The sequence below is a fragment of the Tympanuchus pallidicinctus genome, unplaced genomic scaffold (genome assembly GCF_026119805.1).
Source record: "Tympanuchus pallidicinctus isolate F22 unplaced genomic scaffold, pur_lepc_1.0 scaffold15, whole genome shotgun sequence".
NCBI lineage: Eukaryota > Metazoa > Chordata > Aves > Galliformes > Phasianidae > Tympanuchus > Tympanuchus pallidicinctus.
Genome location: NW_026294669.1, coordinates 3,089,652 through 3,115,450, shown reverse-complemented (window position 1 = coordinate 3,115,450; position 25,799 = coordinate 3,089,652). Strand labels below are relative to the sequence as shown.

The window sequence follows — 25,799 nt, the reverse complement described above, 5'->3', positions numbered from 1 at the left end:
TTTTGTCTTGTTCTGTCCTGGTTTTGTGCTACCAACTCAAATCTAGAATTCAATATGATGAAATACAATAATCCATTCTGTTCTCTCTCTCTATATATATACATATATTTATATTCACTGAGCTGTACTGAAACACCAACAATATCAGAAGAAAGCCTACTCTGATGGGCTTTGAGAACCAAGAGCTGTAGATAAGCACACAGACTTCTGTACATTTATCCAAAATAAATCTGAGCTCTCCTCTTACTTATGGCTTCCCAGAGACTTTCTTTTTCAGAAGAGCTCAGAGAAAACTAAATCATAGCATCCCAACTCTAAAGTTGACTGGAACACAAGTCCTGATTTGCAAGTTCCAAGGAATTACCAGCAGCACAAAGCTTGTACACATTTCCAAGAGGCACAAATGAAAGCAGATCATAGAATCTGACACAGTAAAATAGGCATTAACTTAGTAAATAAAACTAATGGTTCATGTGTTGTTGTGGTGCCATGTTTTCAGCAGAAAGGATAGGGGTGAGCTGTTGCTGCTGAGAGAAGCATTATACCCTTGGTGACTCACTGAATTTGGATTTCAACAGAGACCTTCTGTCATCAGATTAGGCACAACTTTCTGTTTCACTCAAAACATGCTGACTGGGCTGGAATTCTTTGGACAATGCATGTAAATATATCCACATATAGATGCCACATTATACCCAAAATGAACAGTTCATTTGTGAAACCACATTTTAGAAAGAATCCTGCAGCCGCGGGTGAAAGCAGTGGGTTGGGAGTCAGGAGGTCTGGATGATCTCCCAGCTCTGCCAGTGTTTGTGTCATAGAATCACAGAATTACAGAAAGGCTTAGGTTGAGGAGGTCCTTAAAGATCATCTAGTTCCAACATCCATACTGAAGTCAGGTTGGCAACCATTAGATCAAGCTGTCCAGGATCCCATCCAGCCTGACCTTGAGCACCTCCATAGATGGGGAATCCACAACCTCTCTGGGCAGCCTGTTCCAGTGCCTCATCATCTTCTGAGTGAAAAATTTCTTCCTAACACCTAACACACATCTCTCCTCTTTCAATTTAAAGCCATTCCCCTTTATACTTCTTTGCGACAAGGAAGGAAGGAGCTCCCAAAGCTCCCCAAATTCACCCATCTTCTTGAAATAGATGAAAATCTGCCTCTAAACCTTACTTCTATTGTTTCTAACATCATCTATAATGTTACAGTGCTTTAAAAGTATGTTAAAACTACAAATGCTTTATTGCCTGGATAAGTGTGTGCATGTGTGTAGTGCTTAAAGCAGCTGAATTTTCACCTTTGGCTGCAATCTCATCAGCAGCGCCAAGAGGTGGGAAAGGACAGGAGGGCCACCTATCAGACACAGCTGCAGTTCTGGTCCAGTGACCTACGTGAGGTTACCAGTTGAAGTTCTGCTCTTGACACTAAGGATCAGATACAGTGGCCTTTACTGAAAACAACAGATGCTGAGAGTAGAATGCTCTGCCTCCTGCCTTTATAAATGCATGCAGTCAGGCTGATTCCCTGCACTTACCCACAACAGGAGGTGGTCAGGGAGAGCGGAGCCTTTTCACGACCCATGAGACCATGGCTGGCAAGAGCAGGGGCAGGAGGGCAGGACAAAAGGGTATTCTGTACCCTTATAAAAAAGAATAATAACAACTGACATTTAAAGCACTCCCCTCAGCAACAAGCAAATGATGACATATTCAGGGCTCAGATTCTGCCTGTGGTACCCAGCAGGGTGAGGAGGTGCTCAGCAGGAACATCCTTTTCAGGAGATGCAGCTCCTAAGTGCATCTCCCAGTTCCCCAGAGGATATCTGCCCACCTCTGCACATAGCAGTGCCTCCAGCCCCGCATGCTCCAACACTGCACCTCTGTTCACCACTTCCCTCTGTGCCCTGCAAGGCATGCTCTGCATATACCATAATTTAGCCTTTAATATTTTGATACTTCTTGACGGATTTCCCTTCTAGTGCACATTTCTTTGCTCTGATTGAGGCAAGAACCTGTGCAGGTTTCCTCCACCTCAGATGATATTTCAGTATAACGCATGCAAATCCCACGGTGCATCCCCCTGTTTCTTTGGCATTATGTCTGCAGAACAGTGTCACGAACGATGACACCTCTTCACAGAAAAACAGAGAAATATCTTTTGCAGGATGTGAGATTTCTAACGAAAGCTTCCCCGTGACATGAGCTGCTGAACTGTCTCCATAGAGTTCTGATTTAATTTAAACTCTTCTTGCCACTCCGTCATAAACAACACCATCCAAAATACAAGGCAATAAATTAAATTTCACTGGGAAATAATAATTAATAAGGGCACAAGTGAGCTGCCTCTTCATTTAAAAAATACTTCTTTGCCATTTCTGTTTGGTTGATCTGAGTAGTCCACGGGCTGTGAAGATTAACAAATTATACTGAAGTCTCCCACTTTAGAAACATTATCAGTAAAAACGACTCTCCCTGTTTTACGACAGTGTATTTTTATAACGCATTATGAAAATGTTATCTCCCCATCTAAAATATTCTCTTTGAACAAAACAGCTTTCAAATCTGAAAGTAAGAGGGTGCTATACTGTAGTATAACCTGAGCCAGTATTTCTCTCAAACCTATAGATTGCACGCATTTTTTTAAAATATTAAAAAGAAAAAAGAAAAAACTGAGGACAAAAAAGGGGTGAAGAAGAGGATCTGCATTCAACACAGAAAAAACACAATAATGCATTTTCAAGAGCTGTATGGTTAGGATTGATACCGCACCCTCGCATGGTAGAATAAATGCATGATCCTGTTTTTCAGAATATATTCTCATAGCAAAAATAGATTTAAGTTGCCCTCCATCCTTCTCTCTTGCAGGAGCTGCGTGTTTGCCCACATAATATGGGATATACACAAGCGTATTTATTCACATTTCTTTTTTTTTTTTTTAGATATTCCTGCAGCTCTTTTGTTGGCCAACTGTAAACTGATCACTTACAATTGTACTTGAGTGTTTAGTGACCAGAAAATGTACAAATGCTGCTGCTGCCAGACTAACTGAAAGTGCACAAGCAGATTGAGGGAAATACTACAGGCAAAAATTAGCCATCATTAGTTACTGCTGCTAATACTGCAGAAAATTGAAATGCTTGCCTCACTGAGAATTGAAGAGCATTTCTGAAGTTTATCCAGAACAAAATATCTGACTTTTAAATACAAATAAGATATAATGTGTTGTGATGCATTATTGTGCTGCATGTGTTTGTAAGAAAACCTGCTGAAGCCCCTTCATAGGAATCAATCCCAGATAAACACAGTCCAGTTAATTATAATTTTAACAGCTTCAGATGCCATTTTAGGAGTGGGGGAGAGGAGAGGGAGCAAACTGGGTCTCTGCTTACAATGATAAACACAGGACCATAAATGTCAGACAAAGGCCACGAGCATCATGGAGGACAGATTGACGGAGACAAACCAACGTGGGAGGAAGGCTTTCTTTTCATGAAACATGGGAGGAAATATAAAATGCAATGCTAACATACAAAATATCTTTGCCCTCATAAGATGGCCTAAGCTCCACCGCTTTATCATCAGGCTCTGATCTGTACTCTGTATTTCTAACCCTGTTACCTTGGAAGAAACATATTTCCACGCAAGAAGAGTCAGATCACCATCTAATTCTATGCAAATGCTGTGAAATTCACAGAGATGCCCTCTGAAGGTGCCCCGGCCTCATTTATCATTTTTCAAGCTCCCCTTTGCTCTCCTGCACCACGTCCATCTCAACGTGATCCCCAAAGCATCGTACTGCCTACGCATTCCAGGAAACAAACAAACACAGCACCCTTTTAGCGCCCATTCCCCCCCCCAAAGAATGTGCAAAGGTAACCTTCCGCTGATATTTCGGGTGTTTGTTTTCACAGATGACCTTACTGTTGCTATCTCTGTCAAGCGCGTTCTGGCAGCACCTGTTCCAAGCGCTACAGGCTTCCATGCACATGTGGCACCATATTGGAATGCTGCAGTTCATTTGACACGATGCGCGTAGGTAGGGTACATGTTGCCCAACATATTTCAGTGGCATTATATTTTGATCAGGGGAAGCTTTTGAAGTATTTTGCACAACGTTGAGGTTTAAGCATGATAATGTATAAATTGCAAAGGTTCATTTTGGATCCTCATTACCAAAAGCAACCAACCAAGGAGATAACATAGAAAAACATGCCATTCCCTTTTCTTTTCTTCCTTTCCTCCTTTTTTTTTTTTTAAAGATAATGCCATTATACACAAGGAAAGATTAATAATTAACCACAGTGAAGGCATTTCTTTTACAATCATACAAAATACAAAATACACAGCCATTCTAATATTTCTGAAGCTGTTATGCTTCTTGTGAAAAATTAAAATGCACAGAACTAAGTACCTTCCCCAAATGCCAAGCTTTCATAATAGGTGTAAAAAATTGTTAAAATAATTTCCTGAACAAACAAAAACCTCGACCTGTGTATCAATGCTCATACATCTTACATGTTCTCTTGTCTCTCCTTATTTATATTAGGATTTCAGCACCTGACTGTACAACCAGTGCTTGTTTTGTGCATCTCTCACATCATCAGGACTTTTTATAACGCTAGCTGAGATGTCCGATTATTATTTCTATTAAACCCTGATACTGAATTGCAGAGAAAAAAATACAGAAATATTGAATTAGACGAGCTACTTTAATCTTGCCTCCAAAGGTAATTAGAGTGTGCAATTTGGTAACATTTTGTAAATACACAGATCCGCTGCCACTGAATCAGATGAACAGACGATGTCACACAGTGTGGAGCTATTTGTATGTTATCCTAATATATCAGGTAAATCAGATCCAAAGACAAACTAGAGAACCATAAAAAGAAATATAAATAAATAAACTGCGCACTAAAATAAAGAACTAGGGTTTATAGTCGTATTCATTGCTGAGTTATTGTTTACCCCTATAAGCGATATTTTCCTTACAGTCTGAGAGCACACATCTGTAGCAATATAACTACTAGAAGGAGGGAAACAATACACAGTTTTCTATTTAGTAGTGATACTCGGAAACCACAGAGTAACACATATGACATCTTTGTAAAATACTATCAGGTAAAACATATTTTTATAGCAATTCCAACCCAGGGTTTCCTTAGGAAGCAAGCAATGCAATGAGCAGAACTAATCTGGTATTGGTATTGCTGCAGACTCACCTCTGTGCTCACTCAGACTCTTCCTTAACATCTTTACATTTACTTTGCTCCTGACCTGAAATAACAGAGCTATGTTAACCAGAGGGGGAGACCTGAGGCTTTTCATGTTTAGCCTTCCAGCATGGCATTTCTGATTATGTCAGTAACAAACACATTTGTTAGCTATCGTACAGACTAGTGTATGCATCTTTTCCTTTCGAAAACACATACTGGCACCAGGCTATTAAATACCAATAATTTGGCACATGCCTGTTCCTGCTATCAAAGGGGAAAAAAGAAAGAAAGAGAAAAAAAAAGAAAGAAAAAAAAAAGGATCAGACCTCAGAGAGAGAGAGTTGAGAGTCAGAGATGTATTCACCAGCTGAAGGAGTGCAGAAGAACAAAGTGGGTGTCTCTCTCTGGTCTGGTTACATTATCGTGGCATTAAATTGAGTTATATCATCACTTTCTCACTACCCAGGAGTGGGACAGATGGGAACGTGTGGTGGGAGTGCACCAGGAATAATGCTGGCATGCATCCCTCTGTGAGGTGTGGAGAGAGGGCCATTTCCTCGCAGGTAGCAGGACAGAAACATCACCCAAGGGACTGGAAGCTTCAACCACCCAAAGGTGTCCCCAGTACCCACATGGTTTCCTATTGACACAGTGCAGCTGCCAAGTCTCCTGGTGGTCCTCCCCTCTGAGGACCAAATCTATAAGGTTCATTTTTTCACGCTTTTTTTATATTTTTTAATCTACTGCATGAAGACTGACATTTCTTTATGCGTGACTCTCTGGATTCATCTCTCACCGCAGAGCTCCAGAAGCAGCTGAATTGTAGGGGCTGATCCTAAAACCCAATTTCTCAGATCATTCCTTTGGAAACAGTCTCGTTTCCATGTTTTACAGGAAAAAAAAAAAAAAAAAAGCTAAAAAAGGAACAAAACAAAACCAAAGACCCTTGAATCTACATTAACAGTCTTATCAAAGTCAACTGGCTGAAGCATGACAAGTCACAATGCGTTACTGTCCCCAGACCCCACTGTGACCGGCCTTCTTGGAATATCTACTTTCCACTTTTGCAAGGAAGCAACAATTAGACCGAATCAGCTTAACCTTGCAGATCTGCATAGCTTTTGTCTACGGCACAAACAAAACAACAGAGCTGATAGGTGTTAAGGATGTATCGCAATATTAATGCAGTGGCACTACACTCCGTAGCTTCACAGGAAAGTTACTGTAATTGGGATTTTTATCCCCTGGAAGTCAGAAAAAATTATTGACAGTTTCTGGGTCCTAAATGCATCACCGTTTCAAGTAAAATAACAAGCTTTGCCTCGGGCTGCAGTTCATGCTATGTGATCACTTGATACTTTGTCTGTGCGGCTTCACATGGTACGGTAGGAGAGAGGGAGAGACAGAGAGGAGCCTCCGCCGAGAGAGGAGGGAGTCAACAGATCACTTCACAAGCAATTATTATTTTTATTATATTATTTCAACATCATGATAATTAATGACTGAACTTCCAAACATGTTTGTGTGAATTCAGTGTACTGATAAGAATGGCTGCATAGTGGGTGATTTATATTTGTTTCTGATTTTTTGCCTGGGTGCTTAGCAGCAGATTGCCATTCTGTAACTGTATTACTGTGGGGTAACTGGAAATGTTTTACAGGCAACTTCTGCCATTTAGCATACAACCGTAATATGGTTCTATTATCCGTTTTCAATCAATATTTAACCTTTTCAATAAACAACTTAAGTGTACTAAGCCAGAAGGAGGAAAGCTAATTGCCACATGATATATTTTGTTGCCAGGTATACTCAGCTGGCTAAAGTAAAGTTAATTAGGTTATAGGTAGCACAGGAGCATTTAGAAAAAAATACATCTTCTGCCTCATAAACCTTTTGTTCAGTCAATATCATCAGCACATACTTGTGGATGATGTCTGTAACATGATGACTGCAACCTCCAGCCCCAGACTGTGCATTTTGCCCTTGCAAATGGCGTGTGTTACCAAATGGTGTCTGTTACCAAATGGTGTCATGGTAGACGACAGAAGTGGGTGAGTGGGCACCGCCAAACCCCACCTTCAGATTTGTATTTGTGCTCAGGATTACAGCTGTACATCTGGCTGTAGGAAAGCCACCTCCTCACTGGACTCTATAGTATGCAACAGAAACATTTTTTGGAACAAGATAGAAAACAAAAAGCTCCACATATATGATCTCAGTCCCACTGTACCTTTCAGAGACCTTTACATTTTGCTACTGCAATGCAGAAACAGAAAAATAACTTATGTATGGTCCCCTTCAAACAGTCCACATTTCACTGGTAATCATAACAGCCTTAGATAGGTGTGAGTAGCTATTTTTAAAGGAGAAAAATAACATTAAGCATTCACAATATCAGCTTTAGTAAATAGAAACTGAATAAAAACTTAAAAACAAAGCCAAGTCTGGTTGGAAGTAGTTTTTTGGGGTTCTTCCCATGCAGCTATTTTTATTAACATTTACCATTCTTTTGAGATGTACATTTTATTTTTGACCTGATACAGACCTTACTATGGCACAACTTACCTATTATTTTCCTTTTTTATTTCTTTAATGCCCAGGAAAAAAAATCATTCTAATGACCAACTCCAAAATCTCTGCATGAACACCTATCCTGACTTAAAGGCATGCAGTCCTGTTCAGCAAAACAATGAATGATAACCGCCCATGTAACCAAAGGGAGTATTTCCCTGGGTCAAGCTTTAGATCTCTTGCTAATCTGCTATAGAGAATGCTGTATAATAGGGATTCCAGGGAAGTCAAAAGGCAAGCCATGCAATGATTTCAACGAGACCAAGCCTCAGCCCTGAATGATCAACGCTGATCTTTATTATTTGAGGGTAAAAATGTACCGCTCTGGTTTACCAAAAGTAGCTGCTCTGAATATGCTATAGTTTCAAGCAGACTGAACGAATGCATCTGTCTTCATGAATGGTGATTAAAAAAAAATGCAAATCTCCTTACATCTTTTCTTCCTGACATTAAGTCATTGCTTTATGGCCTTCTTTTCATTTGCACATTCATAGTAATTTCTATTTTTGGACACTATTGAAAATATGAGATTCACTGGATCCAAACAGACATTCTTATAATAAGCAGATTGTACTGAGCTACAAAAGCTGCAGTATAATAAAACAAATTGTATGAATGTGAGAAGAATGCGTAAGAAGTTTCATCATAAAAAAAATGACCAATAACATTAAGACGTTTTGTATGAGGAAAACACTCTGAGCACTGTTCTTTGTTACCGCATAAAAAGCCTTTTTGCAAGGGCTGTTCCTTGACACAGAGTCTTTATATGTGAAGTAATTTATTGCCATACCTGTAACTGAAATAGCGACTAAATCATTTTTAAAAAAGTCTCATAGCTCCAACAGAGTAAATCTTCTACAACTTGCTGCAGTGCTAATCGTAAGCATGTTATACAGTAAGTTTGCCTGAAGCTAAGTTAAGCAGGCAGATTAGGACTGTAATATAGTATCAGGGCTCATAAATCAAGTGTGCTTGCAGATTTTCTTTCACTTACTGCTCCTTCTTACAGTTCAGACAAGTCATAATTACACATCAGTAGGCATTGTGAACAGAGGAATGAGCTACAACATAACACACAATAAACCCTGTCATATAAAAGCAAACTGGATAAAATAACAGAAGCAATACTCCATTTTACAACATCACACTAAAGAATTACACCATGCCATTGTGTAATATTCTGATCAATCAAGAGCCCATCCACGATTGACAGTCCCAGTAGGCCAAAATTTACTATTCAAACATATTTTCCATTCGTATTTATGATTATGATGATGATGATTATTACATATCGTGAATGAGAACCAAAAAAGAGCTGCAGGTTCAAAATAAGAAGTGCTCAAGCAGAATACAATTAAAGACATTTTGCTAGAGCTTTACTATGGATGCATGCATTTGACAAACAATAATGGGGAAGGCGTAAATAACTTTTCATTCATATTTTGTTAGCATCGTGACACACAGCACAGGTACTGTAGGCCTTATCTTTTAAGCCAAAGCCATGCTGACTGCTATGAAACATGCCTAGTTATTTCAAGGCTTAGAATGAGATCAAAGGTGTTATGGCTGTAGCGCATGACATGATAAGCGGAACACTTAAAATGGGATTTAGCAAAATGAGAAAATACTGGTTATTTTAATTCTAATGAAACAATTTGAAAAGAATCAGGAAATTGGAGGTAAATAGCAAGCCCTGTATAGAGCCCTGAGGGTTCCCAGGGTTCCCACGTTCTCCCCATAGGTCTCTCTTCCCTAACTGTCCAGTGTCCTTTGCTATTACTATTTTGGATTCTCCCTTTGTCTTCAGCATCATATAATTCGTCTAACATAAGCTTTAGCTTAGCCCACTGATTTCTTGGTCGCTGCCAATGGCACACACATGGGCTAATCACATTTTTCTTGAATCCACTGCTGGGACCCCCTTAGCTCTTGGCCAGAAGAGCCAAAACTACAAGATTGGTAGCCCCATGGCAAATACAGGTTGGAACACAATTTCCCCTTTTTCCATCTATCCACTTTCAGTATATATATCTCCTGTGTTAGGCACTGTTGTGGAGTACAGGGTTTTCCAAGGGTCTGCAATAGCTGTTCCAAAGACCACCAGTGCGCTCATTGTTCACTCTGACGAAGTGCAGTTCCCTTTCTAAGGAGAAACTCTGCAATTCTTATGGGACTGCAAAAACCAGCAAAAGGATGGCAAAACTGGCAGCAGCCTTCTCTGATCCACCCCTTCCTAAGTGTGGCCTTCATCAAGGTCCACTTCACTGGGTGAGCCTTCATTTTCTTACGCACTTCTGTGTTAGAGGTATTTGCTATTTATTGGCTTTGACTGCTATGCCAAAGTTTCACACACACCTCCCTCCATCAGATTGTGAATTGATAGTTTCATATGGTAAGGAGGTTGAAGAGTACTGTGGTATTCATTAAGTTAAAGGAGAAGTCATATATTCAGATGCAAATAGCCTCAAACAATCAGGTTGCTTTCCCTCTAAAATCTTCCTGATTTCTGAGACATAGGTAGAACATCCTACTCAATCAACATTATTAATCACTATTCATTATTTTTGTAGTTATCTGGAAAACAAAAAGGCACGTTTAAAGCTGAATGTGCAGTAAATCATTCCTGCAGGCAGAGTGGGAGCAGACTTCCCACCATGCTGCAGTCTCATGTACACCTCAGTCCATCCCTGAACATTTGGAGCTTGGCCACAGAGTCATACCCAACATTCCTACACATATATGAGCTTTCCACGTAGGAGATTGCTATAGGACCCTGAGGTTGTTATGAACTCTGTATTGAGACAGAGTCGAGTTTCTGGGGATAAAGTGCCAGTCTGCCTGTAGTAACCCTCCTTTGGTGTTGACATTCACGTTTTCTGAGGACATTTTCAGTCTGTTGCTCTGACATCAATTCCAGCACATTCTGAGACAACACTTCAGGGCAGAGGGGACTCTGACCTGCTTTGTTTCTGAATCAATATAAGGATGTGAAAGGTGGTGGGCTGGAAAAAGACCTCTATAAAGTCCTGCAAAAATAAATTCAGGAATAAAACTGACTATAACAGAGGATATCATAGAATGGATGATATAGGGATAAAATACACTTAGCCATCAACATAAATGACAGTTTGAGTCAGCATTTCGTTCATGGAGTAAGCTACTGAGTCCTCATTTCTCACTGAACTGGTATTTCCCAATGAAAGAAAATACTGGAGGAGAAGAATTCATAAAGTCCATAAAGGTTTGAAAACTCTGAAAAGCAGACAGCAAGAAATACAGTGTTTAATGCTCTTGTTACGTAGTAAGACAAGAGTGTAATTTTTCCATCCACAGTATGGTAAAGCATTTGTTGTAGATCATATGTGAGGAGCTAACTTGGTTGAACACATCTTTATGAACTGCATTATAATTTTTAAGGGCAGATGTTACAGTGAGATGAAGTACAACATGTTTTATCCGGGGCTGAGGGGTCACACAACCAGATAATTGTGTCCATTTGCCAACAGATATGATTTTATAGAGATTCAAGATAAAGACAAATATATTAACATGCCCATGAATCAATATTGTTTAAATAGTGTACCAGAAGGTTCACTGTCAATCACTAGTTTCTGAAAGTTGTTCATCCCAACTGTTAGGTGAATACTGAATATATTCACAGAAGTTTGGGATCTGTTCATGAATAATTCATTAAATTAAAAAAAAAAAAAAAAGGCAACTGATCAATTTGCAATTAATAATGATTCAGCTTCTCCCAGCCATACACAAAACAACACTATTACGGGGCCTACCCTTCTACTGAATAAACTCCTTAAAGGTGACAGAAGCAGACTCCGGTCTTATCTCAGCAGTGAGTAATTTACTTCCTTTTCTAAGTAACGTTGTATGGAAATTTCAGAAAGCTTTTACTGAGCAATACAAAAATAAATGAAAACCAAAAACCTGTTGAAATGCCTACATTTGGTAATGATAACTCATTCCTTTTACCATAGTACTTCTGCAAGAGGCACATAGATGCTCCACATTCTTACTACAGGTACTCAGATCATTCTATATGAATCATAAAACTCTTAAAATCCCTTTCTTTTTTTCCCCTCTGTCTGCTGCACAGGGAACATCAATCCTGACAAGGTTAAGACCAATACTCTTTGAAATTCAAGGAAATTCATTCAGTTAATATCATCAGTTCCTTTTGCTCAGGTTCTAACTACGTTCTTTCACGCTCAGCTTTTCTAAAGCAAATTTCATAAAGCCACTTAAAACTTTAAATCAGTAATACCACACAGTAATCCCACTGGGAAAGAGAAAAGAGTGAGTTGCAAGAACTTGAGTATACTGCTTGCTTAGTCACCCTTGAAGGAAAAGGACTGGAGAAATGAAATCAAACTAAAGGGGAACTTCAGAATGTTGAGAGCAATCTGCTAAATTGCCGTTTAACTTGCTAGTGAGGATCATATTTTAGCCAGAGTGAAAGGAGATAAAAGATGCTAAAACCCTTATGCAGCCACTGGTAATGATCCAAACCATTCTGTGATTTCTACTTAATTACAACAGCAATGCAGGACTTAAAATCTGCATGTCAAAATTATTATTATTACAGTAGAAATTTCAGAATGTTCCGCAACTTTTCTTAAGTAAATGTAATAATGTAGTATTTTTCTCCACATTCAGCTTCGTTGATTTTCAAGTGAAAGTACAGTTTCTGAGGTGAAAAGTATAACCAAGAGAAACCAGATGAGCCCTAATTTTTGTGTTCTTAAACAACGCATAACTATGTCTACTATTTTCTTCCAGAGCATTAACTCATTTTTTTCTTCTATTTTACACAGAAAATGACTCTAGTAGACCCAGTCCCTTCTTTCCATAAGATGACATAATTCCTTTGTACTAAATAGATATAAACCCCAAATACAAATAATTAAATGCAAAATGAGGGGGAAAAAAAAGTCTAGCAAAGCCCAAAACTGTAAAGCAGAATTGAAAAGATCCACCAGGGATGGTTTTTATTTCACCAATAGGCCAGAAGTTGATCTTATTAACAACATCACCAACTTTCATCCAATTTCTGGATTCCCAGACATCTCTTTTTCTCTTCCAAAGACAAATCCAGAAATTGACAGGGCTGACTGAATACCCAGTTCCAGGATGCTTGGTGCTGTAGCCACTGCTTTGGGAAGCCTGAAGTATTTCCCTGCGATATTGTAAGCTTGGTGGAATGCACTGCCTTGTATTGACAAAGGCAAATGATCTGAGCAAAGATCCATGATAGCAAAATTCCCACCAGGTGTAAAGGCATTTTCAGTGCTTTTCACCAGTTCTCAGTGAATGTGGGTCACCAAATCACTAAACAGAGCTAAATTTTACTATGTAAGGATTATAGATTGGTTGTTTTCTGTACAGCAACACCCAAATATCCCAGTTATCACAGCAGAAGGGAACATACTGCCACAACAGGAGGTTCTCTACGACGATGTTTACTCAAGCTGCATTAAAGAAATTATTAGTAAACTGAAACCAAGCTTTTAAAAGTGAGGAATAATGCAAAATTTCAGTAATGAAGTGCGCTAGCACTGTCTTAATTCACCTAGAGCCAGAAATCTGTATCATGTTTTTCTGCATACCTATTTTTCATCAAACAACATACAATCTTTACTTGACTATATTGTATATCTTCTCTGCCTGGTGGGAACCCTAATTTGCTTTAAATTGCCAAAGTGCTCATTATGGAATGCTTAGTAGCTAGAGTTTGTACATAATATTTGAAAATCAGCCTTAATTTTTCTGCCTGAGATGAACACTTGGATTTCAGAGTAAACATAATCAGAGATTTACACAAACTCAGTGAACCCTGTTTATTATATTTGTCTGGAATAGCTACAAAAGAGGTCAGAGGTCCAATGTCTTCCTGCAGAGACAGATCATGTTCTAGCTGGTACTGAGGAGGAAAAAAACAGTAGGTGATGCTTTAATGAATGGCTTATCATGTGGAACACACCATGTGATAATAGCAGTGCTGGTAAGGAAAGAAGGAAGTAAAAAACATAAAGGCTTTTGCTAGGTTTACATTGTTTGAAAGCTTATATTTCAACAGTAGCAGATGAAGAGGGTTTATTAAGAATATGTAGTAAAATCCACAGCAAGTTGAAAGGAGCTTTGAACTTTTTGTCTAAACATTATTTTGGAATTGCCTGTGTGATGGCATTGCCCTGACTAAATTGAAACACACAGCAGAATATTTTGATTCTGTGTGTCACTTTCAGTTATCATTTTTACTAAAGTGGTCTTGATCTAAGAACTCGTTTCAGAAAAAAAAAACAGAAACAAAAATAAGTTCACAGACAGATTATTCCAAACCTGAAATGGATGGTCCATAAAATAATTCCAATTTGTTTTCCTATACAAAAGGCTGTCAATTAGGAACTCTGACAATGCTTGTTCTTTGGGACTGAAAAGGATGGAGACAAAATTGTCCAGCTCTTCTAAATAAAATATTTCTCTTATGTGGCATGGGCCAGATCCACATCTCACAACTGAGCTGCATTGAGCCCTTAGTTCTGAACTACTCTTTTCTCCTCTTTCAAGAAGGAAGAAATAGGCTCAATAGTTAATCAAAATATGCTTTTCTCCAGCTGCTGTTTTCCATTTATGATTTTTATGCAACTGTTATGAGTGATCTCTGATTTTCCCTTTTTTTTTTTTTTTGACATGAATCACATTTTGTTCCCCATTTACCTAGAAAACGGTGTCTTAAAAAATACCTTGTCAGCATGAAAAATGGCAAGGTGTGATGGCTCTCATTACTAATAACTTGGTAAAATGTGGCCCTGCAATCTCACTGTAAAGAAGACATCAAAACATCCAATCCTCTTGAATGTCCTAGTCTCTAGTAGAATATCCCAAAATACTGAGGCAGGATAGACTTCTAATCTCCTTTAAAAGGGGATATCAGGTGTCTAAGTGGTTATAGGCTTGTGGCTCCTAGAGGAAGTAAACAAAGTGGGCTGTATTTAGTATTCAGACTCTCACATTAACCCGTGGTAAACCTGTACATTCAAATCTAAATTTCCCATGGCCACCTGAACCTGACCAACAAGTGTAGTGCTGGTCCTTACGATTTCGCCTTGCAGGATCAGCAGTAATAAGGACTAGATGCCTGAGATAATACAGTAATTAATTCTCATTTATGAGGGTAATTCTTGTGCAGCTAAAGCCCCTGGCCAAAGTCTGAGTGGTGTGGAAGAAGATCTCTGTGGTGATGGGGGGCACTGGATGCACAGCATGCAGCAGAGATGTGTTCCCTGGTGTACAAGCATTGTATATTGGCCATGTCTTCTTGAACTCCTGTTAACAGGGAACAGCAAACCCCCTCCTTGAGGGTGTAAAGGCAGGCTGTCTCCTTCCTCACTCTTTGCAAATGCTGGGAAGAGCCTCAGCCTAACCCCAAATGCTTGTTGGCAAAATAGCCCTTGAGTGTGGCTAGCACAACACCCACATTGTCCATCTCTTGCTCTGCCTGTTGGAGGTCATCCCTGGAACAGGAAAGACACCAGGCTCCACATTTACCTGTGATACAGCTCTACTGAAAAACACAGAGAGGAAGAACGAATCTGGCCTTTCCTCTCAGCACTCATACAAGTGACACTGCCATCAAACACCTCTTAGAGGAATGTGTACTAGAAGTTAATCTCATTAATGTGTAATTAAGATGCATTCAAAATTCTAGTCTCCTCTTGATAACTATAGGGTAACAGAAATTCACATTTGGATATCACAGATCAATTAGGAGCTCTTACAAAGCTGTGCACTGGCATGCACAGGCTGGGTGAGGCATGTACACTGCAGAAGCAGGAAGCAAGCATTCCAGGTCATCACTTGCCTCTGGCACATCCTAGACCTGCACACAGCTCAACAGCAGGAGATGTAGAGGAACAGCAATCATCACATGCTGGCCTCCAGGACTCAGATCCAGGAGCTTGACTGAGTTAACAACATATCTGCGTACTGTATGTACTGCAATTATTTGTATGTTTGTTGTTATATGTGTGCATATATATTTATGTACTTAAATGGATGGAAGAAAGGATCCATATACTTTTCTATCCAAGTCCTTGTGCTATATATATATATCCATATGTATGCCTACAGAAAAACAACCCAACATCTCACAAAATGCCTAAATATTCCCAAATGCAAACCACTCCAAATTTCCTCATGGACCACATGAGTAACAACAGGCAAGTCTCTGTAGCCTCAGCACCCATATTGCACTGCTCCCACCTAGGTACAACAGTTAGGCTCCGCTCACAGTGATTTGTGTGTCTCAGTTGGAAATTCAGTGCCAACCAAGCTGGAATCACAACATCTTAGCAAGCCATCTCAGTATTTGTTTATTCATATCATTTCTTAATAGTGTGTCCTCTGGCCTTGGTGGCAGAATATTGTCTTGTGGCTCTCTCCAATCCTACTGCAGGCAACAAACTCCAAGCCCTCCTTTCTAAGCACAGCACTTTTCTCTTTGGCCCAATGATCCTCAATTTATCTTTTGTTGTCTTATATAATTCAGGATGTGAGTTTTGGGACAGGGACTGTCTTTTTATCACTGTGCCAAGAGCAGAGGGGTCCTGGTTCCCATGCAAGTTTCTGACAGCATGTTGTATAAGCAATAACTGCAACTGCAACAATATATCATAAAACTGCTCAGCAATGGGCTCCTGCTGCATCTCAGCCAAGTCTTTTTTCAGAAATTTTTAGCAGTAAAGAGGAATCACAAGGCTGAAAACCAAAATCTTTAGAGTTGGTGACACCACCTATAACCCTGTACAACATTTCAGTGATTCTCCTGACAGAGCATGGGCTGTTTCTTTTTTTTTCCAACAAATGATCAAGGGCCTGGACATAATAAATAAATAAAATTCCTCCTGTTACTTACAATGGATGCTTCTAATTTGCTTACCACTTTGCTTATCTATTCATTGAGATAATTATCTGACACCTGCCAACAGCAGATTGTTCTGACAGATTTTTATTGGCTGAGATCAATTTGTTACTTACCATCTGTCCAGCTAAAGGTGGTTTACAGGTCAACAAGCTGGTGAGCTTTGGAAAATCTTAAAATGATCTTGAGCAGTATCCTTTCTGAACTAATTTCATTTTAATCTCCTGTAAAGCACATGAAAGGATGGAGTTGAAAATTAGCTTTCAAGCAGACTGCAACAGAAAGAAGAGAAAATAATTTGTTTTTCTTTGCTACGATCTTGAATAATCTATTTCATATGAGGTCGCCAGATCAATCAGTTGAACCCGCTAGCAGGTAAGTTGTGATGTGGCACTAATTACCTCTGAAGGAAAAGACACAGTCCAACCACCTCACTTTAATAACGTCACAGACTCTTCTTACAACAAGCACAAACTTTTAACCACAAGCACCCCAGCTGTTATTTCTCTTTGTGGCCCTTGCAGGTGGGTAAGGATTCTTCCCATCCCATCTCTCATAAGCTCCCAATGCTACCCCACTGTACTTGACACAATCAGTCTGGGAAGTGAGTTGCAGTCTCCAGAGTTCCCTTTTGCCCTTCTTTTCCCCATGCAGAATTTCCAGCATGGTTTGCAAATCCATATTTGGCTGCAATACGCATGCCACTGCTCTGATCAACCCATCTGGGGGGTTTTGCAATTAATTTTCTGCATCTCTAGGAGTGCTGGAAGGCCTTCAGTATCTCCTGCAGATACTACTTTGGAAAGTCAATGGATTGTTATATGAACCAGTGCTCCAGCAACTGTGCTCAGCCTTCTGGATGTTCAGCTTTTGACTTCTGTATTGAAGAGACAGAACTAGTTGGGAAGTGTTCCAGCTGTTCTTAAAATTAAACAGCACCTATGTTTGACTTTATTCTGTGGTAAGCTGATAAATTAATAAACTCCTATCATTTAATTAAAACTTCAAAATTACAGAAACTATTCTGTTGGCTTTTCAAACCATTTCAAACTGCTTTCCAAAAACCTTGTGGGAGTTTACATCTACTTCTGAAGATTGCTTCCATGCTAACTTAAAACTTCTCTGGGCTCCAGAAATGAAAATGAGAATTTAATGGTAGCACTGAATTACAAAGAAGACCTTTTTTCTCATCCCAGCTGTGCTTCAAGACCTTCCTAATGGCTATGGATCACTTAAAGAGAGTGGCACTGAAGGTCCCCAGGACAGACTTTTGTGCTAGTGCAAATGCTCCTGAGGTCCTCTTATGTAGTGAGCACTGCTCAGAGGGTAATGGATCTATTGGTAATGTGGTTGAAGGGAAAGTCTGCTGCTAATGGGTTTGAAGGGAAATATCCAGCCAAGGATTCAAGCACAGTCAGAAATCCTGCAAACTAAGCACCTGGGTGACATCTTTTGTTGGAAAGATAGTGGTGGCAAATGCTGTGAACAACAGCCTGTTTTCTACTATTTCCTATATTGCAGCCATTCTAAATTAAACATGAAATTGTCTCCAGGGTACTGCTCTGTAACTAAGTCAGTGAAAAATCCTTCTGCACTTTGGTGCATGATTTAACCTGAAGTACATGTATGTATATAAATATATATTGTGCATTTTTTTCCCAAATTTTCAAATCATCTGTGGTGCCAGGCTAACGTATGATGTATTACAGTTGCAAGCTAGAAATAAATGGAAAACAGGTTTTTATGAAAAGATATGAAGCAGAGAACCAAACTACTGCCTACATAGGTACTTTTAAAAGGTGCAAATTTGAAACATCTTTCCAAAACTTGTTGTTAAATTATTTCTAACTTAATACACCTATATCCTCCAAATAATCATAAACTCATCAAGGCAATCCTTCTTGAGGAGTCCCCTGAAAGTGGAGAACGTTTCGGGAATATATAAAAATGTGTTACTCATTATTGCTTTGAAGAATTGATTCCAGTGGAAATCCAATATGTCCTCTCAAAAATATCTACTGTATCTGCTTCTCAGCTGAGTTCTTAGGAAAGGTCTTGATGACACCTTGTACGGAGATGTATTGGAGATGGATTACAACAGGAAATGAAACGGTCTACAGCCAGTATGTTAAACCTGATGCCTATAATCTGACTTCTGAATGTGTATTTGGAGCCGATGACAGCTGTGCGTTCCTCGCACCTGTAAAACCCAGGCTATCCTTGTTACTAAGGACTCACAGTCAAGTCCCACCGCTGAGTTTTGTGAGGCTGGGATGCTGGTGTACATGACGAGGGCTAGCCACTCAGGCTTGATCACTTTTGACCCAAAGAACTAAGTTCAGAATTCTCCCCAGATTTATGTATTTTGCTCGCTTGTCATAACCTATACTCCAGCTCCTGCATATCAACTTAATTTCATTTCAGTTTCCAGTTTCATATGCACCGCGGGGATCTCTTTCCCAGGCAAAAGGCAATATGAGGTGAGAAGAAGAGCATGCTGCCAGCACAGGTATAGGCCTGCATAATGGAGCTGTGACACTTTTCATTTTAACAACTTTTTGAGTGGGGAGCGAAAGACATAATGCAGATGGCATAATTGAAGTGGGAGAATGAAACATTAAGCATGCACAGAAGGGATTAGAGAGGAAGACTTTTGGGGTTATTTAATTTTGGCTCAGTTGTTATCTAACAGTTTTGTCAGGGAAAAAAAAAATGTTAAAGCTCCTTGCAAGTCCAGAAAACCTAAGGAAGATTATTACCTGCCTAGGAGTATGTAAAACCTTGTAAAACTATCAGGCTTGAGAGAATTTATTCTTTATTATGTGATATCATGTTCTACAAAATATCTCTCCTTGCACAGCTCTCACAGGTCCCCTTTCTTCATCTTTATAGACTTGTCAATTCTGGGAATGATCTAATCGTGATGAGGATTTAAGGTATGTATATGTATTGTGGTGAATGCTAATAATTCATGAGCTCTTGGTTTCAAAGATCTTCTCTGCGAAGCTCTGCAGTTCAAAAAGGAATGCCTTAAGATGAAAAAAGATGCTAAGCTTCGTATTTAACACCTAATGAAATCATTAAGGAGAGATCAGACATGATTGCAAATGTTAATTTATCAGATTTTGGACCTGTCACAAGTATGGTGAACACAAAGAACAGGAACTTAAAAAACCTTTGAGGTCTCATTAATTGAGGTGGGAAATAAAAAAAATGGGGAAGAGATTTCAAAGGCCTCCAGACAGACTGTGCGAAGGGAGCAACTCTGCACACACCTTGCTTGAGCAAAATCTTTCTAAAATCCTAGGGAGCTTTGCTGGGGTCTAGTCAGAAACACAGGCAATCTGAGCATCTTTGGTTATGAATCCCTATTTATTGTGTGCCACTGACACAACCAGGAGCATTCTCACTCCTAGGGAGCATAACATGCCTGTGGGATCAGTTACCTCCAGGAACTCCAGGAAGAATACATATGAGGATAAGAAATAGTCACTCTTTATTCCTGTCAGTAGGTTTTGCCTTTGACTCTGCTGATCAATATCAGCCGTGCATTGGTTACTATGGGAATTAGGCTTTCCTGCACTCAATAAACCCCAAGTTCCTTTTTTTACAAAGGTGAGCAAAATACTTTTAAAAAGAAGGTTTTATCTGCTTTATGCCTTGGGGGACTCTGCAGCCATCACTTTAAAGGTACTTGGACACTTTGAAATGCAGAATATTATGATCTAGCTGTGGGCAAGTAAAGACTTAAAACCATTTGTTTACCCCAGAAATCAATGTCAAATTCATGTTGAAATCTATACGCTCTGTGTGCCCAGCCTGTGTACGTGTCACTGTACTCATGTGTGCACACACGTGTGATTGTAGGTGTGTGTGTTTTTATCTATATATACACAGAAATATAAACCTTATTGTGGACTACCTTTAAGGTTTGACACAAGATAACTGAGATAAAAAATACTTGACTGTACCTTGGACTGAGTGCCTCAGCTGGGCTAACTACTCCGCCCTTACAATGATCTGAGAGATTCTAACACTGGGATAGGAAATAGCCTACTTTGCACTTTTATTTATGGTAATATACTGTTTGATTATGAAATATTTAGCAACGCATTAATATGTATTTCTGGTGGCACGTAGTGCCAAGCATATGTGACATAATATGTAAGGTATTTCCTGCATGGAATTAACTTGAACAGAAGCTATGATGGATGTGATCTTGGACTGCTACAATGGCAGCTCAGCGATGTAACCTCTTCTGAGACTTCCCAGGTGAAGCAGGAGAGTGGCAGCAAACTGCCACAGAAAAAGCTGCCAACTCCAGCCAATCTGTCAGATGTCTATTCCTGGGATCTACTGCTAATTGGCTTGAAGGATGTTAAGAATGAGTGAATTATTCCTTCCTTCTCCTTCCCCCCCCACGCCCTCTTTTTGTTCATTTGTGTGTCTCATATTTCTTCCCTTGTGCTAGAAACAAAAATAACAAAGGGTAATTGTGATGATTTTCTCAACCTGTAAGCAACTAAAAATGGCTGGAAGTTAGAACAAACCATTACCTGGATACTTTTGGAGACCGCATTATGCACCAAAGAGATTTACAGCAACCAACGGCTCAAGGCTTGTCTCACTATCTTTCCACAAAAAGCTAAATAACAGTCTAAATGGACAAGAATTTGCTGTCTTATGGACTTGTTAAGAGAAAAGAAGGTCAAATACACATTTGAAAGCCTTATTGTCACAAATCTTTCAAATTTCCCATGACCCCTCATGATAGGCAGAGTTAAAATTCACAGCAAAGGTGTGGGAGAGACCTGCTGGCAACTGGCAGACAACAAGAAGGCAAACTGTTGTTATAAATACAATATTCACCAACCTCAGAAATTTGTGTCTAAACTTGATCCGTTGACTTAAAATCTGTCAATTAAATGAAAACCACACACACCACGCTGTTTAGAGGAACATAAGGAAACACGTTTATGCACTTTTGTCTGCAGCTTTGAGACACATAATAATACGAGACTGTTCTGCCATGCCTCAATACCATGAAAAACTGTTGGTTTGAGATTATGAATTCTTTACAACTAAAAAGAACGCTTTCTTGCAGCAAAAAGAAGCAACAACAACAACAAAAGCAAACTGGAGATGTTCTACAGAAGTTCAGAACTGAAGTTATAAAAGAGTTTATGTGAAACCAACTTGGAAAGGAAGCTCACTTTTGTTTCACAGTTTGCCAAACTAATGGGACCAGAGAGAGTGCTTCATCAAAGTCAATATCGGCCTGCTGACTCTCAAGAAACGATCTAAAAGTGCTTTGGGGGCTCTTTCTATGTTCATTATCCTTTCCTGTGTCACTTGGTGTCTCTAATGATAGACAAAGAAGCACTTAAAATGTCTCTGTTCAATTCTCTTAACTACTGAAATCTCAAATTAAATACTTATCAGGGAAAAAATCATATTCGGAATGAGATCATGACACAAGGTCTTCTGAAAAACAGCCTGGGATAATTCAGCAGCCCCATTGGATCTTGCATTTAGAGCAGTCTGAAGTGTTCAAGTGACTCAGCAACTCAGTGGTGGGTAATTTACAGCTCACTCCTCATTTCAACAGAACTGCTGGGTTACAAACTGAAGTGCTTCTGCATCAACTTTTGCTGAATTCAAATGCAGTGCACCAACCTCAAGCAGCAGATGACAAAACTAGAAGTTGTTTAAGGATAAAATGTTGAAATACTTTTCATTTGGACAATTAACTGGTTGGAATTATTCAAGCTTAAGACCTTACTGCAAGGGGGCATGGCCAACAGGCAACTGCAGGTTGCAGGTTAGAAGGTGAACAGCATATACTGACAAGCAACATGATTTTCTAGGCATTCCCAGAGTAAAAACATCAGATTAAAACACATCTTACATCTCTTCAGATCATGAATAAATAACAGAACAAAAATACGACACAAAACAAAGCTCAACAAAAACAAACAAACAAACAAACAAACAACTGATGTATGTAGAAGCTGAAGAACATTTCCTGAATAAAGTCACAAAAGCTAGCACTACTTTGTGGCCTTTTAATTATATGGGTCTCTACCACTGAGAACCAATGAGCACAAAGCCTGAATCTCTGGTGCCAACCAAAAACAAAAACAAAAAAACAAAACACAAAGCAGTGCTTTAATGCTTTGCTAGTCCTGTCAGACATGCTTTTAGGGGGCTCATAATATTTCTGAAATATTTCTATTTTTCTCTATATTTTCTATATTTCTGTTACAGTGGGTAACAAAATCCTATCCTAAAACAAAAGATTTACTCTGAAAGAATGTACTTTTTTTTTTTTTTTGCCTGCCAGCCTTCTAGTAACAAAAAGATCTCTTTTTAAAAAGAAGTGGGTGAAACAGTGTTTGCAACGAATGCCAAAGATTAGGCTTTATTTCTGCAAAGAAAAACAAAACACGTATTTTATCCAAAGAATTTAAGGCTAGTTGATATAATATGGGGGTTAACAGGATCTTACCAAGAAACTTATGGATTTGAAACTCAAGTATTGTCTCATTCGAATACAATATAGTTTGGTTTTGAAGCAAAATGTGTATGTAATTACTTTTAATTCGATTATAAATTTTCCCTCTTGAAGTAAAACACTAAACCTTAGTTGCACTGGAAAGACATGCAGCATAAAAAACCGGCCACATACGTGCTTAATATAGTGGGCATAAAAATACTAATTAAGATAAAACATTATACCACAGTACCTACAATAAACACAAATTAATAAACCAATCAGAAATGCGATCACCTTCAGGAAAATTGTAGCATGCATCATATAATCTCATGGAGATAAGTAAGGAATGTCTAATGTGAATTTTTTTTAATGGACCAGATAATTTGGGGCATAACTGGGAGAAGTCTCCATAAAGACTGCAGCCTGTAAAAATGCATACATAATTTGGAAGAAATGGCTTTCTCCTATACAGAGAGGGCATGGGCTCAGCAACTTTGGAGTTCCAAGACGTTTCAGGAAGCGAAGCTAAATGGTCTCTGTTGTTGGCAACAGCTAGCAATACTCAAAATGTTAATATAAAAGAGGAATCCATATTCATTTCTAGAGAGACAGTAGGAAGGAGTAAATATTATTTTAAATTAGCAAAAGTAGTTTTTCTCTGTCTGAAAATGTCATAGCATTGAAGTACATCTCCTCAACGATTGCTATGTTCCTAGTAAGCGCTGTTCAGACAGTGCTGCCTCGCACAGCTACTATTTGTCAGGCACAGAATGCACATTAACAGGGAAGTTAGGTGTCTTTCACACCACAGTGACCAACCGAAGCTTTGCAAGTTATCATCCATTATGAACTGCTGGAACAAATGCTCACTTGGATATTCTGGCTCAAAACATCAAGAGAGTTGGAAGCAGCTGATGCGGTAAAGCAAATGTCCAAAACTGATTTATGTTTATTTTACCATGTTTATGTGTTCTAAATGAATACTGACTTTATCTATAAATGCTGGAACTCAGCTGTTTCCAGTTTTAATTCGTATCAGGATATGCTTAAAGGGACTTCAAAGTAAATTACTCACATGTAGAAGAGCTTGAAGAAATTCAGAACTCACGCTACCACCTACAATAAGATGTCTCTTCCTCAAACCTGAGAGTTTTTTCAGCTCATAGCTTGATAGCAAAGGTTATTCTTGCTCCTTTAATAAGCACTTTTCAACTGAATATCCTTGGCAAGATGGAAGGAGCACCATGACATGGCACAGACTCAAACTCAGAGAAGTAGGAACTGGAGGCTGCCGCTCTTCCATGTATCTCAGGAAGATGTGTGAAAAAGATAAACACAAAACCATAACCAAACGGGAGGCCAAAAGACAATCCCTGAGACCAACGTCATTTGTTTCTGAGACTTTCAGTCACTCATCCACCCCAGCAACACAGAAGATCAAACAGAGGTAGCGACAATTTTACCTCTGAATTGTTTGTGAGACCCGTCATGGAAGTGAGCATATGGGACATATGGGGCTTTGTTAGCTCAGCTCCCTGCCTTCAGGTGCTTTCCAGACACATACAGCTGAATCAGAGTACAAAGGTCCCTATTTCCACCCGTAATTCTCCATTTTCCACTACTGCTCTTCCAATTTCACTTGCATTCTCAGTGAATACTGTACCCAGAAATGAAAATGTCTTTGAATGGTTCATAATTGAGCTGTGGAAACAATGGGATTTCACAAAACAACTTGGAAAACTCATAGAATGGTCCACAAGATGCTATAAAAAGCAGCTATATGGATAAACTCTGTAGGATCGGGGATGAATGGGGAACATTCCTGGATGCTTGAATTTAAGTCAGCCCTTTACTGAAAGCATCTGTTGCTGTCCATGAGCAGGGAGAGAACACAGGGCTAAATGGCATGTCACAGCATGGCCTTACATCTGGGAGGAATAAATTATGATTAATTTCCATCCAGTTTTGACTGAATGAATTGCTTCTGAAAGATCCTAACCTCTTTTATTCTCTTTATTGATTAAACTGTTTGATCTATTTTCCTAAGCAGAGGGAAAATAGTTGTTAGCTTTTTCCTCTCCGCTTAACAACTTCCCTCTTTGGTAAAAAAAAGAAAAAGAAAAGGTTATATTTCACATGAAAACGAGCTAACATGGGAGGACACCAAATCCCAACCGAGGAAAAAGGTAGAGGGTGAGTACAGTCCTGATAAGCATCAAAGAAAACAACCCAGATCACAAATCCACAGAGAAAAGAAAATAAAAATAAAATTGAATTCATTACACAGACATTTAATTTTTCTTTATCCTTGGTATAGTCCAAGCTGCCTTTTAATCAACATCTGTACCTCCCTCCCCTTGCACTCAAGGAGAGATATCCCAGCACAGAAGGGATGGTATGTTTCATTTTCTGCATGTAAGCAACGCTTACAGAAAGTCTATGTCAACCGTTTGCCGATGGTTTTTAAAATCCTCTTGTAATTTTTAAATGTTTGCCTTAGTTTTCATCTAGCAAAAGAAATAGTCTATTCAATAATTAAAGTATAAAACAATGTGTCATCCAGATGTGGAGGATTAGAC

The 25,799-nt window shown here is 39.1% G+C and overlaps 1 long non-coding RNA gene across 2 annotated transcripts in view; it reads right to left on the bottom strand.

Moving 5' to 3' along the window:
* LOC128077037 (uncharacterized) overlaps positions 1 to 25,799 on the bottom strand; it is a 134,198-nt gene that overhangs the window by 61,233 nt on the left and 47,166 nt on the right. For both annotated transcript variants that reach the window (XR_008204810.1, XR_008204809.1), the window contains exon 2: positions 16,841 to 16,948. This is a non-coding gene — a long non-coding RNA (uncharacterized LOC128077037). The remainder of the gene's footprint in view (positions 1 to 16,840; positions 16,949 to 25,799) is intronic.